The sequence below is a fragment of the Choloepus didactylus genome, chromosome 17 (genome assembly GCF_015220235.1).
Source record: "Choloepus didactylus isolate mChoDid1 chromosome 17, mChoDid1.pri, whole genome shotgun sequence".
NCBI lineage: Eukaryota > Metazoa > Chordata > Mammalia > Pilosa > Megalonychidae > Choloepus > Choloepus didactylus.
The window spans coordinates 51,210,144-51,230,417 of NC_051323.1; the positions used below are offsets into that span (position 1 = coordinate 51,210,144).

The 20,274-nt window shown below is 35.0% G+C and overlaps 1 long non-coding RNA gene across 1 annotated transcript in view; it reads left to right on the forward strand.

The window, feature by feature from the left end:
* The first annotated feature begins 6,025 nt into the window (after positions 1–6,025).
* LOC119512476 overlaps positions 6,026–20,274 on the forward strand; it is a 79,283-nt gene continuing 65,034 nt past the window's right edge. The window contains exon 1 of the long non-coding RNA XR_005212388.1: positions 6,026–6,080. This is a non-coding gene — a long non-coding RNA (uncharacterized LOC119512476). The remainder of the gene's footprint in view (positions 6,081–20,274) is intronic.

The following is a 20,274-nucleotide window of genomic DNA, read 5'->3' on the forward strand; positions in this document are numbered from 1 at the left end:
TTCTGTGTAAACAAGGGATTTTGTAAGGCCATGAATGTATATACAGAATAAGATGCATGCTCAAAAAGATCAGAGAGGACCCTACACTGTCACCTCAGACTGTCCTTTAGGCTTTTCATAAGGCTAGCTAAACACTGAAGGAGAGCACCTGCACAGAGTCAGCCTTCACAGACTAGGGAAAGTAAGTTTTCTTTTGTTTGGTTTTCTTTCCTTTCTTTTTTTCCTTATTCACATTTAAAAAAAATTGTTAGCTCCTGTAGTTCAAGGAAATCTGTGTCATAACACTAGCAGGATACAAGTTTAAGGATCAGACAGTTCAGTAACTAAATTACAGACTTAACAACGTTAAAATATTTAAAGTTCTAGTTTGCAACAAAAAAATTCAAGGCATATAAAGAAATGTGAATATGATGGCCCATTCAAAGGAACAAAATGATACACCAGAAAACATCAGTGAGAAAGCACAGACTTTGGACATACCATACAAAGATTTTTTAAAGACTTTCTTAAAAATGTTCTGAGAAATAAAGGAAAACACAGACAAATAACTAAGGAGATCAGGAAAATGATATATAAACAATATGAAAGAATCAATAAAGAAATATAAATAATAAAAAGGAATGAAACAGAAATGCTGGAGCAAAAGACCACAATAAGAAAATAACAAAATAAATAAATAAAAATAAAAATCCTAGAGGTGTTTAATAGCAGAAGGGAGCTGGCAGAAGAAAGAATCAGTGAACTTGAAGATAAGACAATTGAAATTATACAATCTGAGGAACAGAAAGAAAAAAGAATAAAGAAAAGTAAATAGAGCCTAAGAGACCTGAGGAACACCATCAAACATACAAATATACATGTTAGGTTCCAGAAGGAGAAAAAAGAGGAAAAAGTGTAATCAAACTGTCTAATGGCAAAGGCAAAGAGAGAGAATCCTGAAAGCAGCAAGAGATAAGCAACATACATGTACAAGGGAGCCTTAATAAAATTAAGTGCCAACTTCTCATGAGAAAGTTCTGTTATCAAGAAGGAATGGGTGAATGTGTATTGAGAAGACCATCAATGGTGTGTGCTATGAACTCCTATGATATTGTTGTCAATTATGTTCAGGTTTCTTTTCTAAATTTTTAAATTTTTATTGTGGTAGCATATCTGTAACATACAATTGCAAATATGCAATTCAGTGATGTTAATTACATTCACAGTGTTGTGCAAATATTGCCACCATCAATTACCAAAACTTTTCTTTAACCCTAAACGGAAACTCTATACCCATTAAGTGTTAACTCCCCATCTTTCTGTCCCCGGCTGTGGGTAACCTGTAATCTACTTCCTGTCTCTATAAATTTGCATTTGCTACTTATATCATATAAGTAAAATCAGAAAATCTTTGTCCTTTTGTGTCTGACTTATTTTACTCAGTGATGTCTTCAGGGTTCATCCATGTTGTAGCATATATCAGAACTTCATTCCTTTTTACAGCAGGCTAATATTCCATTGTGTGTCTATACCACATGTTATTTATCCATTTATCTGTTGCTGGACACTTGGGTTGCTTCCATCTTTTGGCTATTGTGATTAATGCCTCCATGAACATTGGTATACAAATGTTCACCAAGTTGAGTAAACAAACAGTGAATCTATTTGAGTCCCTGCTTTCAGTTCTTTTGGGTATATACCTAGAAGTGGGATTTCTAGATCATATGGTAATTCTATGTTCAACTTCCTGAGGAAGCACCAAACTGTTTTCCACAGTGGCTTTTTACAGTCCCACCAACAATGTACAATAGTTGCTATTACTACACATTCTCAAGAGCACTTATTATTTTCCATTTTTTAAATGATAGCCTTTCTGGGGGTAGGAAGATATATCTTGTGCTTTTGATTTGCCTTTCCCTAATGACTAATTAGGCTGAGGATCTTTTCATGAACTTGTTGGACATTTGTCTGTCTTCTTTGGAGAAATGTCTATTCAATTCCTTTTCCCAATTTTAATTGGGATGTTTGTCTCATTATTGTTGAGTTATAAAAAGTTCTTTGCTGGCAACATTTTCTCTTTTAGCACTGTAAGTATGTCATCCTACTGCCTTCTCTTTAAGGTCAGTTTAAGAAATTTTCTTGGGACCTGCTACATTAATAGCCTCATCTGCTGAGTGTAGAACTGAGCTCACTTCTTTCTAGTGCCTTGAAGAAAAATCATTAATAGCCTCATCTGCTGAGTGTAGAACTGAGCTCACTTCTTTCTAGTGCCTTGAAGAAAAATCTGTTGTAATCAGAGGTAGTTTTGCTCTGGCTGTGTGGCTTGCTATCCTTTCGTGCTCCTTTGCTTGTGAATTCTGTTTCAAACCTATCAGCTCCTGAAGATCTTCTCCAGACCACCCATCTTCACACCATCTCTGGACCCCTGTCCATGCGGGCTGTCTGTGGCTGCCCGCAATTGCCAGTCTCCCAATGGCCCTCTGAAGTTTACAAGGGGAGGTGAGGCCTTACCTTTGATTACACTTCCTGGAATTGTGTGTGGCTATAAATCCTTGCTATCTGCCCTCACATAGCCGATGGTTATTTTTCTTTCTGGTTAGAAGAGAAATAAATACCTTCCAAGTCTCTTGCAAATCCTTGTTGGGAAGGAAATCAAGAAATCAGATTATTTGAGCCCAGAGAGATGTAGTTAATTCATGTTTTCTTTGCTCTCTTCTCAGTTTGGAGGCACTCAGAAGGATGGTGTGGTGAGGGTGTGAGGATCTCCTGATAAAGAATAGCTGAGCACAGCCTCACCTGCATTGAGATTCACTCTACTGCCCCCTCCATTCCCAGGGCCAGCTGCTGAGTCAGGCCCACCTCAATGGACTTGTGCTTTACTTACAATGACATTTTTCTCAGTGGCTACATTTTATTCTGTCATGGGTACCCATTTTATTTCCCATCTCTTTAAAAATAAACCTCAATTTGCAAAGGAACCCCAGACATTGAGACACATGGTTACTTCTCATGGGGCTACTGAACCCCATGCAAACCAGGGCGTATGACTGAACCCCATTTCAATAGTCCTGAGCATGAGCTGATATTCCAAGAACTTCACTCATTATAGTACGTTGATGAGTGAAGTACTGCTTCCTGGGGAAGAAGGCATGGGAGGTGTTGCCTATTTTGTAATACCAGAAGCCTGAATCTCATCTCAGCTTTGGCCAAGATATTGTATTACATGTAAAACGGGTATACAGGTACTAAGAAAATAAATAAAACATGTGTAATGTGCCATACAAACTTAAGGCGTTTTGATTTATCCTTACATGTAAGAGAATAAAAATTTGTACTTGAGTGGCCAGATGCCTAGCAATAATTTCACGGTACAGTGAAGGAGAGGATCCTTAGGATATACGGGGCAGTTGAAGTGGGATGTTTAAAATGTTAGAGTCAAAGTGTAATGGAATAATAAACCATTAGAGCCTAAAAGGGCTCTATCAAGTCTTACCCCTTGAAGAAATTAAATTGCTTTCATAATATCACACAGCTGATTAATGGCATAATAGTAAGTGATAGTGCATTTCTTAATCTGAAGCCCCCGTTGCTGTGATATCATGCTTAGCATTCCTGATTTTACCTGGACATTGTAATAGCTTATTACTCTCTGTCTCTGATGAAAGAGATTACCTATCGGGATTTCTTTTTCTATCTTCAACTACCCAAATTCTAGTCGAAGAACATTGACTATCATATGTTAGTGGCCACTTCTCACCTGTACTAAGTCCCTTCTCTGTTGTGGTATTGAAATGGCCTCTGACAGGTCTCCCTGCCTCCATACTTCCTCTTTACCATCTAGTCTCCATACAAAACCCAGATGACCTTTTGAAAACCTAAGTTAGATCACGTCACCACTTTCCTCAAACACCACATGGCTTCTTGTCTCATGTTCTTCAAGACACACTGGATTCCTTGCTGTTCCTCCAGGTCCACTTCCATCCCACAATCTTACATCGCTGGGCTCTCTTTCTCCAGATATCTTCATACCTTATCCTTGCAGGGTGATTAGTTCCTTGTTCAAATCTTACCTTTTCAAAGTGAATTTCCCCAACTGATGCTTCTAAAAATAATACTCCCCTCTGGTGACTTTCTATTCCATCATCATTAATTTTACTTTATAGACAACATTATGCCTTTTTATTATCTTTCTCACTGAACTTGAATGAAAGCTCCTTGAAAACAGATATTTATCTAATTTGTTCCCTGTTCTATCCTCAGTGCTTAAAATAGTGCCTGGTACATAGTATGCACTCAATAAATATTTGTTGACAAATTGGTGAATTCACTGGCTCAGACTAAGCCAGTGAGTGATGCTGACTTCTCCTGGGGCCCTCTGTTTGTGGACCCGTCCAAAATGCTCAAAGAGAATGGGTGGTTGTAACTGATTCTTCTTTACACCATCATGAGATAGAATGAAAGAATGAAATGAAAAGATGATGCAATTTAAGTTATGCCTAAAAAGTTTGTTGTAGTTGGAGAGAAGGAGATTAGACCCAGGAATGAAGGGGAATGTGACGCATTTCCTGCAGTCAGAAAGGAAAAGGACTTCTTCCTTCCAGTGGCATTATCCCAGAGGCAGAGTGTTGAGCCCTCTCTACCTATTTTGATGCCAACCATTGTATGAGTGCTTCAAGTTTGTGCCAACCTGGTGTTGGTGACATTGGTGGTGGAAACATGAGAATAACCCAGACCCTGTTCCCAAGGATCTCACCATCTTGAAGTGGGACATTGGCATGTGAATAGACCGTTCTAATATGAGATGGTGGCCAAAGGCAATGGCATATTGGGGACATCTATGTGAAGTGATAATGTTTTCATGGGAAAACCTGGAACTCCAAAACCAATGACACCTTTGTAAAAGGCCTGATAGTACAGAAGTAATATAAAAAGTCTCAGAAATGAGTTAGGGAAAGATCATTATTTATGCCAGCACATATTTTCCATGTCCAACATTTAAATGGTTCTCATTCCATCCAATTATACATCATGCTATATCTTTCTTTGAAGATGGTATTTCATGCTTTGAAGATGATATATTTTTTTTTAAAGACGATATTTCTGTGTTTTTTAAGGTGAGGCCCTACTGTTGAATCTCAGGAAAATGAACAAAAACAAAGAGGCATATCTAGCTGGGATCCACATATAGATTAGAGTTTATACTGAATATTCCCAAATTGAAAGTTATTGACTGTCTATTTTTCCAAATTATATTTAAAGTTGTTGTATTATCTAAAAAGTGCATCATCTTCTTTAAGAATAAAAATAAGACATTTCTAAAATTTTTCTATCAGTGCTAATTATTGTAGTCACATGACATATATTTTTGAAGATTTTAACATATTAGTTCTTGGCTGGCTAGCTCTGGAGCAGTAAAAAAAATCTACCTCTGCATGACGAAACTAGAAACTTTTCATTACCAGGGCACAACTGGATATGGTGAAGAAGAATTGCAATATTTTAGAGCTGAAAGGGATCTCAGTGGTGTTTTTCTTTGATCTCAGCATTTTAAGCAGGAAAAAAGAGTCAGATATTGAGAGAGTGATAATGTACATGTATTCAGGAAAAGAAGTAATTATAATGCCAGTAATTAGCAAGTCAGGCCTCTGAGAATCCTCCTGGAAATGTATATCCTAAACAGCTGTGGGTTATATATGTATGTACTGAAAATTCCAGAATGGCATAAAGGATAAGGATAGCAAATGAGCTCATGTCACTGAAACCATTTCTTTTACCATTCCCTTTCTCTCATTCTTTATTTTTTTCCAGGAAGATGCTGGCTGCCGTCATTTCTTAATGTGACAGGCCTTCCCTTCTTTGTTCTGCTCCACAACAGCCTTGGGGACTGGCTTAGTCACAATGCTGAGAACTCAGCATCATCTGTCAGAGATTGTGTTATCTGTGCCAGAATCAATCATTTGTAGAGCCTCTGAGATATCTTTTTCCAACTACTCTGTCTTGAATGTGTAAAATAGCCTACAAGATACCTCTTTTTTATTTCTCTTTAGGTTACAGAAAATTTGCTCTCTGCTTAACTTCTGAAGGCCTCATGGAAACTAAAGGTAAAGATAAAGCGTCTGTATTTCTATTAACACCTGAGAGTAATCTATAATAATAATAATAACTTCCAATCATTGAGCACCTGGTACATGCTTACTTCCATGTTAGTTGCTTTATATTAATTCCCTCTATCCTTATTTAAAAATTTAAGTAATTATTATTGTCTGTGAATTACAGATTAATAAAAGGAATCTCAGAATAGTTAAATAACTTACCATGCCAAGATGGTTAGCCAATGTTTGAGTTAGGGTTCCAGCCTAGTGTGCCTGGCTCAAACACCTCTCATCTTTCACTGCAACTTTTGTGTTTTCTTATTGATTTTATTAGCAATACCAACAACAACAACTTCAACAGTAATAATGATAGATTCTGTATTAGTTAGGGTTCTCCTTGGAAACAGAATCAATGAGAGATGTCTCTGATTATCAAACTGTAAAAGTGACTCACGCAACTGCGGGAGCACACGAGTCCAAATTCTGCAGAGCCGTCAGCAAGCTGTCAACTCCAAGGAAGACGTCCGATGAACTCCTCGGGAGACGAACCGACAACTTTGATGAACTCCTCAGGAAACGAACCGACAACTTTGACAAACTCCTCAGGAAACGAACTGGCAACTTCGACAAGCTCCCCAGGAAATGCTTCACTGAGCAGCTGAAGAAAGAAGTGAAGGTTCTCTAACAGTCCGGCTTATAAGCCTCCAACTGATCACCCGGACCAAATCCAGCCAATTGCATTCTCTCACTGTGGAAGCACGCCCCTTGATGAGTCATCAGTCAGCTGCAGTCAATTGACTGATGATCCGGCAAACCAGCCCGTTGGTTTATTAATCAGCCTCAAATATCCTCACAGCAATCGTCAGGCCAGTGCCACCTAGCCAAGTTGACACATGAACCCAACCATCACAGATTCCATATAAAGAGGTCCAAGCACTTTACCTGCATCCTCATAAATCTCATTTGTCACATGTGCATAAGTGTGATACAAATGGTGTCACTGATGAGAATATGGGTAATGCATGACACAGTATCTTGGAGATTCAGTTACCAGGTGCATTCTAAGTGTCTTCTAGATCCATTATCCCAAACTGTGAAGTTTCAGGCCCTGACCTACCATTTAACTACTTCCCATTGCACCTACATTTGGCTGCTTATATTCCCCCAGAATATGGCATGTTCTTTTATGGTCCCATACCCCTTTTGCTCTATATTTCCTTTGTTCAAACTATCATTCTTTTCTTAAAAGCCTCTTATCCTTTTTTCCTTCAAATGTCTTATCCTTAGTCAAATTTCCTTGATAGACCATTCTCAACATGGAACCATCTTTCTTTTCTCCTTGCTCACAATACTGCTTGTATTACACTTGTCTAAAAGTGTAATATTATTGAACTCATAATTTTTCAATTTTGTTATTGTGAGTATTCATATGCACACATATCCTTTTCCTGCCTTCATAGTACTATAGGATAAGAACCATATGTCCTCTTTAAAATTATAATAGTTTTCTCTTTATATGGTAAATATGCTGTGATGGTTAATTTCATGTGTCAACTTGACTAGGTATCTTGAATTAGTTAAGTTGGATTTTAAATTTGGATCTGGGTGGATGTCAGGTGCAACACACTGGGAAACCAAGTGCATAATGCACAAGAAAAGATAGTTTGTTATTCACAGGTCCCAGAGAGAGAGGGGTGACATAAGGGGTTGATGGGAAATGCAATCGGCTCAGGTTGCTCAACCAGCAGGTGGTGAGCACACGAAAACGGAAGGAAGGACCCATGGGCTTGTGCCTTAATTGTGTTCCAGTGGTGGAGGTTCATAGATTTCCTGTAGGTGTCAATGATTGGCTAGTTTAAAGCAAATGCATTTGAAAAGGTTAACGGGCTGGGGGTCTGAAGATGGTAGGGATGGTTAGCTTATCATTTGGGACCAGCTGTGGGTTTTGGATGAGGTGTGTGGGTGGTGTGAGTGGTGGCTGCAGATGTGGGTTTTAGCTCTGGAGGGAGTTTATGGCTCTGCACTACAAAGTTGATTATTAACTAGGCCAAAGGTCAGTACTGAGGCAAGTGGTTTAGCTGAGATGGATGGTGAGGCAGCACACAAAAGTTTTGATCTTTATGACACTAGGTTTGGTGTCCAGTTGTTTGGTTAAGCAAACACTGGTCTGATTGTGCTATGAGGTTATTTCATGGATTTAAATCACCTGTAAGTTCATTGCATCTACGGTTGATTGCATCTACAATCAACAAAGGCCATTACTTAAAGTAATAAGAGAAACCTCCTCATCCAATCTTAAAGCCACAAGTGATGATTTCAGCAGTCAAGAAGAATTTCTATTTCAGCCATTTCTGGGGAATTAAATGACATCTTCATCAGAGTTTCCAACTTGGGAACTACCCTCTGAAATTTGGACTTGCAATCCTATGGTTTCATGAGCTAATTCCTATAATAAACCTCTTAATATCTGCCTATCATGTCAGTTCTGTTTCTCTGTAGAACCCTGAATAATGCATAGTTTTTCTATTAGAAAATCTTGAAAATTCAGAAATACATAAAAATGCTTAACACTGAAATAAAGTTACTACTAATAAATTATTATATTCCTTTCTAATTTTTTTTGGCTATAAAGATAAATATTACATAATTGTGATAAAACTTTATTCATATTTTATTAATCCAACTTTTAAGTTGATTCCATGTGTTGTAACTAAAATACTTTACATGCCATTGAGACAGTGAGCATGGTAGGAATTTGTACATGTGGCATGGGAAAATAGAAATGCATATATACTTTTGAGGGAACATTTTTGCAACAAGCTTCAAGAATATTCAGTCATGCTATATGACTAAGTAATTCAATAACTAGTTACCTTAAGAAAGTAATCAATGTTGTAGAAAATAATCCATGCTTTGGATGCACATTGCAGTTATGTTTTCAACAGTGAAAAATCATAACAGCCAAAATGCCTAAATGTGAAATTATTAGATAGTGTTTATAATTGAATGCTCCTGCAACTCCAACAATGATGACAATAATAACTCATTCTGATTTTAGTCAACATGCATTATTTTATAATGTTTTATTTATATATTTATAATATATATTTCTATGTTTAGAAAATATAACATTTTACAAAAACAAAATGATTTATTTTAAAAATGAGCAAATTCAATAATGACTACCTGTGTACTACCTTGTTTTCTGGTTACATATTTGTCAAGGTCCAACATCATTCCATGGATTTAGCAGATGTGTAATCAATAAAAGTGTGCAATAAGTGACTTACATATTACTTCAATGTGAAGATCTTCAAAAACAGTTTTAACTTCTGGCAACAGCATTTCAAAAATACATATTATTTATTCTGTGAGATAGTCATTCAACCAACATTTATTAGGCAACAATTTTAAGCGTTAACAATATAGGGGTGAACATAGCAGCTGTAGTCACAGTCCTATGGAACTTACCTTTTACTACTACTGAGATTTATTAAGCTCTACAGATTTGTAAAATATTAAATAATAGTCATGCCTTAAGCAAATCACTCTCTAACTGTATTTTAACAATAAAATGTAAGTTTATTATTTACCTTTTCTTTTCCTCCTTTGTGTTGCATTATTGTAATTAAATGATAAAAAGTCAAGAAAATCCCATTCAATTAAAAGCAATAGGAAATTCTAGAGATTTGTTTTTATCATCCAATATCAGCTCATTGCTGATATTTGTGCTTTATTATCATCAACATCTGTTTCAGAGCTCAGAGGTGAATCACACCAAGAATACTAAAAGCATCACAGATATATGTATTTATATATATACACACAGATACATACATACACACAATCTAGATTTTGAAGCCCCAATGATTTGAATATTTTATTTTTTCCATTATAAATATCAACTGTTTACAAGCTTACCTGATTCAACCTGATTCAATTCATTAGGTTTTCAGAGTCCGGAGTCACTAAATATTTTTCTATTTAATTCTCCTTCCTGTGATTTCATATTTACCAAGTGCCATTCCATTTATAATTTGCTTTTGATGTAACTTCTTTTCAGCATTAAAAGTGAGTTTGGTGAAATTGCTGTGAGCATAGACTTGATAGTAATATTTCTTTATTAGTGTAATTAAATTGACATTATGTTGTATATTTTTATGCAATACCAATGTGTAAGTAAATGTTTTCCAAAGATCTTTCTATGCTTGATTACAACTATATCAGATTTCGTATGAGGAAAAAAATACCAGTGGTACTTTGCCAATTACACAAACCATGAAATATTGATAAGTATTGCCACATTTACTATGAGTATCAAAATGTCTTTTCTAAAAAAGATTTTGTTTAATTGAAGTGGGTAAAAAATATAGTCTAAAGCATAATGTATTTGTGTAAATCAGGTTGTCAAAAAATCCTTGGAAAATTGTAGTATTTCTGAATGATGCCCTTCAAACATTAGTCAACTATTTCCACCAGTTTGTCTCCTTCCATGGAGTAATATCTTGCTCACATTTTGGCATAAAAGTAGAAGAAATTATATATTCTTATGTGAGTACCAACTGGCACAATGTAGTGGCTTTCTCCGTATTTCATGAGGAAGTTTGTAGCAGCTGTTTCTTCTAATACAGACTAAATTTACTATACTGTACAACATTTAAAGATTGGTTATGTTTCACAAAATATAATTTTTAAATCACTCTATCTACTGCTAAAGATGGTATAAAATATGAATGGAAAATATACAATCCAGAAAAAAGTTACAAACATAGATCCAGGAATAAACTCAATGTGCAATGTTTTCAGACTGGAAAATGGTTTGTTATCATGCATTGCATATCTTCATTTTTAATTTTTTAAGAAGTTTTATTTCCAGAGGCATTTTCATTCTATGGGTGCTAAGCGATTTTTAGTTTAGTGTTTTTTCTCTGGTTTAAAGTGAATGAGTTCTGGTTTAGTTTTATTTTGTTGGCAAAGTATCAATGGATGAATTAAATTTGGTCTGTATTCCTTACTGTATTCTACATTTCTCAGTACCCTCAGGTAGAAGAATAAAAATCTTAAACAAAAAATAAGATGAAAGCTCATGCTATCATAGGCGAAATGAAAGGACTTTAGCTTATCTTCAGAAACTGGAGGAAAAGTGGCTGTGGCATTCAGTAGGGAGACAAAAACATATTGTAATTGTCTCCTTTTACTTTCTTTTCCCACTCTGTTTTTTCTGATCCTAATTATGAATTTCATGTTGTCCAGTCCTTGTAACATAAATAACATAGGCTTTATAATCAGACAGATGGGGATTTGAATTCTATCTCTGCGCTCACTGGCTCTGTGACCTCACACAAGTTATTTAACAGCACTGATCTTTGTTTTCTTCATGTTAAAAGTAAAAATAAGTTTTGCTTCATAATACTATAAAGATTTAGTGAAATAGTATATATATATATATATAGTACTGAATACAGTCCTCAATGAATGAATCTTTTGGAGTAGATGAATTTTTCAATGGCTGAGAATCACAATCTAGATTGGAATTAAAAATAATAATATTTTAGAGTTATGTGCATTTCTAAAATGGGACTTTTACAAAATTAAAGATAACAATTGCTATCATCAGAAGGACCTACCATGGGTCAGACATAGCATTAGGAACCTTCTATACATCACCTTTGATATTCATATCAGCTTCACAGGTTAGAGAGCTAATAAAATTAATTTAAACAGGAAATTTGAGGCTCTGGGTTTGGGGCAACTAGCCTTCTACAGTAGAGTGCCTGGAATATATGGCAAGTCATCCCTTGATTCTCAGGGTCTTTGATATGGATGTAGCCTTGTGATGTGCTATAGATGCATGTATGGGTATACTTAATAGGATTATTGAAATGGTCAGGTTTAAGTTTGTCAGCTCACTAATTGTATTTTATCTTCCCATCTGTTCTTTGTTCCATGTTTCCTCTTTGCCTTTTTTGGATTAATTAATTTTTCAAAATATATTATCTCATTATTGACATTAGTGTAAAAATTGGTGAATTCCAAATAAAATCTGGAGATAAGTTAATAGTAATGTGATTTCTTACTTTTTACAAACATGCCATGGTAATTTAAGATGTTACCACTATGGAAACTAGGTCAGGTGTGAAGAGTATATGGGAACTATATGTATTATCCTTAAACATTTTTGTAAGTCTAAATTTTTCCCCAAAAAGACTTAAAAATATGAAGACAAAATAAAGACATTTCCAGATAAACAAAAACTGAGCAAATGTATTACTAGCATACCTGCACTAATGGAGATACTAAAGAACATTCTTCATGCTAAAGAAGAATGATCTCATAGAGAAGAACTGAAATGTAGGAGGGACTAAAAAGGGACATGTATAGTAAGTGTGTGTGTAAATCTAACTAAATATTCACTGTATAAAACAAAATAATAATATCTTGTGGAGTTAAAATATTTATAGAATTAAAAATGGTAACAATAAGGGTGAAAGAGGAGGAAATATTAAAGTGTTCAATGGTACCAACACTGATTAGACAGTGGTAAAGATACCAATTTATGTTAGACTCTAATAAGTCAAGGCGACATCTTCTGGAGTGAATATTATGATAAAATGTAAGAATTTATATTTGACAAGCTAAAAGGAGGGAAATGGGAAATTTTTAAAAATATATTATTAATTTCAAATGAAGTATAAATGAGATGAAATGAGTCATAAAAAATGGTGAAATGCATGTGAAAAACTGAACTATATGTCATTATAATATATGTAAAAAGACTGTATCTCAGAGAAAGTGTCCAAGTAAAGAACACAGGCTGTCAGTATGGATTTAAAAAAAAAAAAAAACTATTATATGCTGATTGCAAAACATATATAATCCAGAACAACTAAAAGTTAAAGGATTGGGAAAGATATGTCATGAAAATACTAGCCAAAAGAAATATTATACACCAAAACCAATATCAGACAGAGTATTTTTCAAAACTACAAAATCTTCAAGATATAGATGAAGAAACACATTTTTACATCCATTAAAGTTTTAAATCTTTGATCTTGATTGTCTACTGAGAATTTTTTTTGGGGGGGTGGCAGAATTTGTTTTGAGTAAATATATTGAAGAGGAGAGATAAAGGAAGAAAAATAATCACCTAGAAATATTTTGGAATATTTTGCTCCTATGCTTCTTACTGTAATGGATGAGAGAGTTTTTGAAGTTAATGCTCCCATTGAACTTGCTTGAATCAATTATGATTTGAGAAATGAACCATGGACTGTACATTTATTTAAATAATCATGAAAGCACTTGGTGTGCTTGACATTTTATTTTTTGAAGCAAAATGACAGTATAATTTTGAAGTAATTTAGACATGCTTGTGTTGGTTTGGATATATTATGTCCCTGCAAGAGCCATATTTTTAATGCAATCTTGTGGAGGCAGAGTTATTAATCTTTTTGATTAAGATGAGACCTCTTGATTGACTGTTTCCATGGAGATGTGACCACACCCAGTAAAGGTGGGTTGATGAGTTTACTGGAGTCATTTAAAGGGAGCTCACACAGAAGAGGAGCTGAGAGAGACATTTTGGAGACGGCCGTTGAAAGCAGATGCTTGGAGACGCTTTGACATGTTAGCCAAAGTTTGATCCAGAGAAGCTAAGAGTGGACAAAATGCCCCAAGAGCAGATGAGAGAGACTTTTGGAGAGACACTTGGGAGCTGACAGTGAGAGATGTTTGGAGTTGTAGACAGAAGGAGGTTTGGAGATGCTGAGCTAAGAGATGAAGCCCAGAGTTTGCCCTGGAGAAGCTGAGAAAGACCCAGAGACATTTTGGAGAATGCCATTTTGAAATGCAACCTGGGAGCAAGGGAACAGCAGATGCCAGCCACTTGCATTCTCAGCTAACAGAGATTTTCCAGATGCCATCGGCCATTCTTCAGTGAAGGTATCTTCTTGTTGAAGCCTTAATTTGGACATTTTCATGGTTTTTGGACTGTAAATTTGTAACCTAACAAACTCCTTCTATAAAAGCCAATCCATTTCTGATATTTTGCATAACAGCAGCATTAGCAAACTGGAACAATGCTGTATTTTAATATTTCATTATTTTCTAGTAGCTAATGTATAGCATGGTTCTTGAAAGTGTTGTTTAGGGAACAGCATATCTGAGGTTTAGAAGAAGAGTAGAAAAGGCCATCTTTCAGCAACTTTTCTCTTTGAATCTGTCATTCCCAAGAAGGCTACTTCATAAGCCACTGATAATTTTCTCCCTCTCAACGACAGTAACAAAAAAGTACTTTTCATTCCCTTTTACAATTATTTTATCACTATCGGCAATTATTCTGCCTTTGTTATTCATAAATTCTTAACACAGAATTTCCTAAAGTAATGCAATGTCCCACAATGGATAGAATCTTTACTAGAGACCAAGTCTGGGAGTAGAAAAGCAATGCCATTCTTTCAAGGACACAACAGAGCTAGTTTCTGGCAGAGGCAGAATTTGAACCCAGATCTATTTGATCTAAAATCATTCTCTTTACATGACACTATACTGCTTCCTCCTTGGAATGAAGATGCATTCCCTTGAAACATTAACATCCTTTTTAAAAAATTTAAAATGGAAATTATAGGTATTATTTCTAACATTACCAGCATGTTAGTATAATCAAGTAATTTAGTGGGAGTATAATGTTACTTTCTTAATAATTATTTGTTAAAGGTGAATTATTACAATTCAATCAGCATATAATATAATGCCTTCATGCATCTAACAATGTTCTGTAATTAAAAGACATTGTAATTAAAGGAGTGGCTAAGACGCTTCCTTGCAGAAACTGCAGGAGGCCAATACCAGTTACTATTTATCTAAGAGTTTATTTATTGAACCTGGAAGCAATGTTAGAGCATTGAATATTACATATTAGATTTCCACATGAAATGGGGTGGATTTTGTTGCAACTGTGCATCAGAAAATTATAGCTGTCTATTGTTGTTTGCCTATCAAAAGTTGATTGACTAGAAGTCCTAACATATGGCTGGATTCTAAATATGTTGAAATTAACCTAAATCCTGTGATCCCGGAAAATGGCAATGGTTAAAGAAATTCCCCCACCTCTTGTGTTACGGGAAACAGTTTACTGTAAAGAACTACCCTACCCCATATGACCCCATATGACTGGAGGATGAACCTATTGTTTACCCACTTCAAGGCCAGACAGAGATCCTTCAAATTCCCATTCTTTACTTCATAAAAGATTAGTTGAGATGTTTGTCCCCATTGATCAATGGGAGTAAAATGGTTGTTAACTCAACTTGACCAAACTTCAGTGGAGCTTTTCTCCTCCCCATAGGACACTGGAATTTGACCACTGTCATCCTGAGCAGGTTTCAGAATGAGAAACAGCCCTTCCTTCACCACCCCTCCCCAAAATCACTCACCACAAAGAGTGCGTTCCATGATCAATTGTCAGATCTGGATTCATTCTGGCTTTGTTTACGCTTCCCTATAGAAGAAAAACCCTTTTCTGCCTAAACTGGAGATTACAGATGATGAGGTCAGAGCATTCTCCCTGTTGAAACAGTTACTCTTCCTCTATTGCAATAGCCCCCCTCTTCCCTGTTTGGATAGCCATTTTGAATAAAGCTTTTCCAGAACTTGCCAATTTCTATATCATAAGACTGATGACAAAATAAGATTAAAAACAAAAACCTAGATTGTGGTCAGTCTTTGAAATATGCACTTTTCCAGGTATATTCCTTGTAACCATAGGGAAAATTACATTTTCTTAAAATTCTTTTTATCCACACTAGGAAATTTGAAGATGAGAACTAAATGCATTCACTTAAGAAGACATATTTCAGAAAAAAATAGTCTTCTTTCATCCTTTTACCAAAATAAAATTTCAGACACCATACATAAATTTTAACAGGTTTTTGACCCTAAATTATATACTTGAATTTATCACTTATTATAAGTAATCTCAGAGAAGTAGATATATTGCTTCAGTTTATAAACCTCTTAAAGAGGAATAAATACAGAACAATAAACAAATTCTTGAAACTCCAAGTGAAGATTTTCAGTGTGAATGTTCATGTCAATTATATTTGGTATAAAATAATTCGTTTTTATATATAATCTCTATTCTAAGATTATAAACTAACCTGAATATTTGTATTAGTTTTGCATGTAGCCTCTGAATGGTACACATGATGACTTTTCTCAATAAAATGCAATAACATAAGAATGAATGTGATAGGTTTCATCTTTGTAAGAAGTAAGGAAGCTAATATTTGTGGAGAGTCTGCAAGTTCTAGATATTGTGCTGACTCATATATATAAGTTTATTTAATTCTCTTCCTCTTATGAGGTAATGATATGCCTCAAATTACTGGAATATTGAGGTCCAGAAATCTTGCAACTAGACTTTTCAACTACAAACTAGCAGATAGTGAACATAGAACTTCTGGTTGTATGTCTAGATCTTTTGCTAAGTTTATCTCTAGCTTAGATGAAATCTGACTTAAAATTTTCCACAGTTCCTTATGACTAGAAAAGCTAGGACTTTACTCAAAAATGGATTTGAAGGCAGCAATTCAGAAAATAATAGGAGCTATGTTAAACAATTAAAATTGGATTTTTCTTTACTTAAAAAAATGAGTGTGGAGAGCACAGATATGCTGTAAATGAGAGCTGTCTCAAATATTAAAGTTATGAAAAGAAGCATGGCTCTCTGTCAAAGAGAAATGATCACTAGGACTTTCTACCTTGTAATTTATTTGGTTCAAGATAACAAATAAACTCCATAATGTATGTGGTGGCATAAGAAAGGAGCATGGCCATTATGCATCATAAAGAAAATTTTATCTTTTTGATTACCATGGATGCTATTATATTATTTTACAGAAATCTCTACTCTGATCAAACTAATTATTTATTAAATTATTTTACCAAATATTCCCCTTATTAAATAGCAAGCATAAAATAAAGACACTGATGTAAATCTTAAAAGAGTAGAAGAAACTTTCAGATTATGGAGTTTAATAAAACCTTAAACAGAGTTGCTATTCATACATATATTTACCTATGTTAGAGGGTATTAATGTTAAGTACTTGAAATTGTTCTTTGGTGTTCTCAAGAGAATGGCATTGCCTTTCTACTCCCAAACTTGTTCTCCAGTTAGGATTCTATTTATTGAAGGACACTGTATTACTTTAAGAAATTATGTTGAGCAAATGACATACCTGATTTTGTCTCAGATTTCTTTTCGTCATCATGTTACTTTGAAGGATTCTTTGATGGACTATAGATAATATATAAAGGGTTAAGTTTAACACTTAATACATTATAGTGAGAAAGAGAAAAACAGTCTCTGGCATCCAGGGCCTGCCCTGGCCCTCTCAGATAGATCTTGGTATTCTCTGGCTGAACAAAAACAATTTCACATCTGTACGTTCTCCCTCACTGCATTGAAAAATAAACATCTTGTTCAATTACAGGTATGATCCTCGTGGTTTTTGACGAGAGGCCATTGAAAATAGGCATTGAGAAACAGGCGGTAGGAGTTTTGTTGATTTTATAGATATGTTTGTCTAAGTTAACCCATTTGATAACTGTCTCAGATGCACCAATGAAAAATAAGCAGTAAGTCCCTCAGAGGCAGTTAATTTTGTTGGTGCTTTGGGGTATCTATTATGTGGCAGTTTATATACTGCATTGTATAGCACTGCAAACAGTTAAAGTATAGAAGCCTTAGCTTTTGTCATAGGGAGTTTAGACTTTAACCTTGGAAACTAGATAACTCACACAAAAGACAAAAAGGAAACAAACACAGTGTGTAACTAGTGCAGAATCTATGCAAAGCCAAGTACTAAGGTAGATGTAGGAATGATTGATATTTTCACTAAACATGAAAAGGCTCTATGAAAGATTAAAGGCAGCATTGCTTGGAGGGTGAGTGTGCTTTTTTGGAAAAGAAAAGGTTGATGTTCTTCTGGAGGAGATGATGATTGATGCAATGAATTTGGAAGTAGGTGGTTCCCTACAGTATTACTCGACTAAGACTGAGGCAATACAGTTTTCAGGTATAAGTTTTGTTTTGTTTTGTTTTGTTTTGTTTTGTTGTTGTTTTAATGCATCTGGTCAAGTAATGGATTTAAAATGGGTCTGAATGATGCTTACTCTCAAAAGCAAGCATCTTTTTGAGTCTTTTCAGAGGAAGAATGGAACGCAAGCTATTATTTTTATTTTTAAAAGGAATTTCTTAGAGAAACATATGATGCTTATGGACATAAACTTCTGTATCCAGTAATACTTTGAAGAGCAGATTATTGACATTTTATAGCTGGGGTTCCAAAAGCATCAAAAGAAAAGCCAGTTGTAGAAGCTGAAATATCTCACAGGCCCAAGCACTTGGAAAATTGGGATAATTACTGAAATCAGTTCTGGCTTGCAAAGAACATAAAAGCTGAACACATACTGTTAAGTTGAATTCTGCTCACCTGTGGTTTACTGTGCTGTTTTTTTTTTTTTTTTTTTTTTAAGTGCTTATATTTTGTAAAGGCCAAGTAGAATTTCTAATAAGCATTAATGAGAAGTGCTTGCAGCAGTAATGGGAATGCCAACCCATCACAGTTCTCAAAAATAGACATTTTATGTAACTCTGAAATTCATCAAATGGATAAAAACTACTAAATATATTCCAGCAAATGACATCTATGGATAGCATGTATATGGACGTACTTTTAAAGCTTTTAACATTTATATGATTAAATTTATTCATGATGTGGCTGATGCTACTTGGGTGTCATACAATGTGAGTAACCCCATGGATCTCTTGAAATTATCTGTTCGTTGCTGTGCCCTACCTGATCCACACATGATTCATGAATCAGGTAGTTGTCTTTTCAGGATACATGACAACTATAGTTATAAGTGCTGTGGTGTGAATGAGTGCCTCCGCCTAAAGAAGGAGTGCTCCACAGCATGCTGGCTTCGTGCCCACTGAGCAGGAGACCACATCCATATGGTGCTACTAGACTTCAGATCACTGGCAATTTGATATGGAAACATGAATAAGATTTTTAAAATCTCTTTGGGTTCTTCTCCCGCCCCCCGCTCCCCCCTTCTCTTTTTCTTCTTCATTATCTATAAAATTAAAGCAGCTCCTCCCACTGCTTGGAGTAATTGCATAAGCATAGCTGCAGTTCTTCCTGTATCAAAAGGAAAAGCAGGGATTAAAAAACTGATTAGGGGTGATAAATGAGTATAATTAACGATACAATACTGACCACATCCCTTTTGATAGACAGTGTAGTTTCCAACATGCCAGAAAAGAGTCTCATATGCTTACATGATTAGATTGTGGGCTACATTAAATGTAGCTAGAAGATTTCTTTCCTAGAAAAAGTGAACGCCATTGAAACAAAATAATTTCATGTGGAGAAGTCTACATCTGCTAGAACATTAAATTGGGTAGATGTACCTTGAGGCTCAAAAAGGTTCACATTATAAAATTAAAGAAATAATTTTGCTTAAAGGTATAGCATGGGGAATACATGCTGTTGATTATTATATATAGTTATTGGTTCTATTCTGAAATGATAACTCTTCAGAGTCTTAATTCCTACCCTCCTCTGAAGGCCTGCTGGAACTGATTACACAAAATTAAAATTTAATCTTCTTCTAAGTCATGTATTCTCCAAATGTAATTTAACTTTGGGCAATCTCATTTTAAATTAAAGGATTTTAGCAGAAAGGAAGGCAGTTTAGAAGAAGTGTGAATTCGAAGATTTCCCTTTTCCTTAAGCCTCATCAAATGAAATGATATGTAAAACTAAATACCATGCTTTTTTCCAACATTTCTCTTTTCCTTCCCATTAAAACAATGTCCTCATATAATGTCTTTGGATTTGATCCCCACATGCTGCTATTAATAACACCCCACTATTATTTTGCTGAGTTGTTTTTACTTTTAAAATAGATGCTTGAAAACATTTACCTTATTTTACATAGGTGTGACATTTAACATTTCTTTTAAATATATATATGCATATGTGTGTATATTTAAATATGTGTGTGCATGTATATGACAGATAATGTGTGTATGAAAGATAATGCAATATTGTGTGTATCTATATCTATATATCTATATCTATATATTATATAACAAGTAGATGGAAATGCCTTGAAGGAATTCTGACTGCAGTG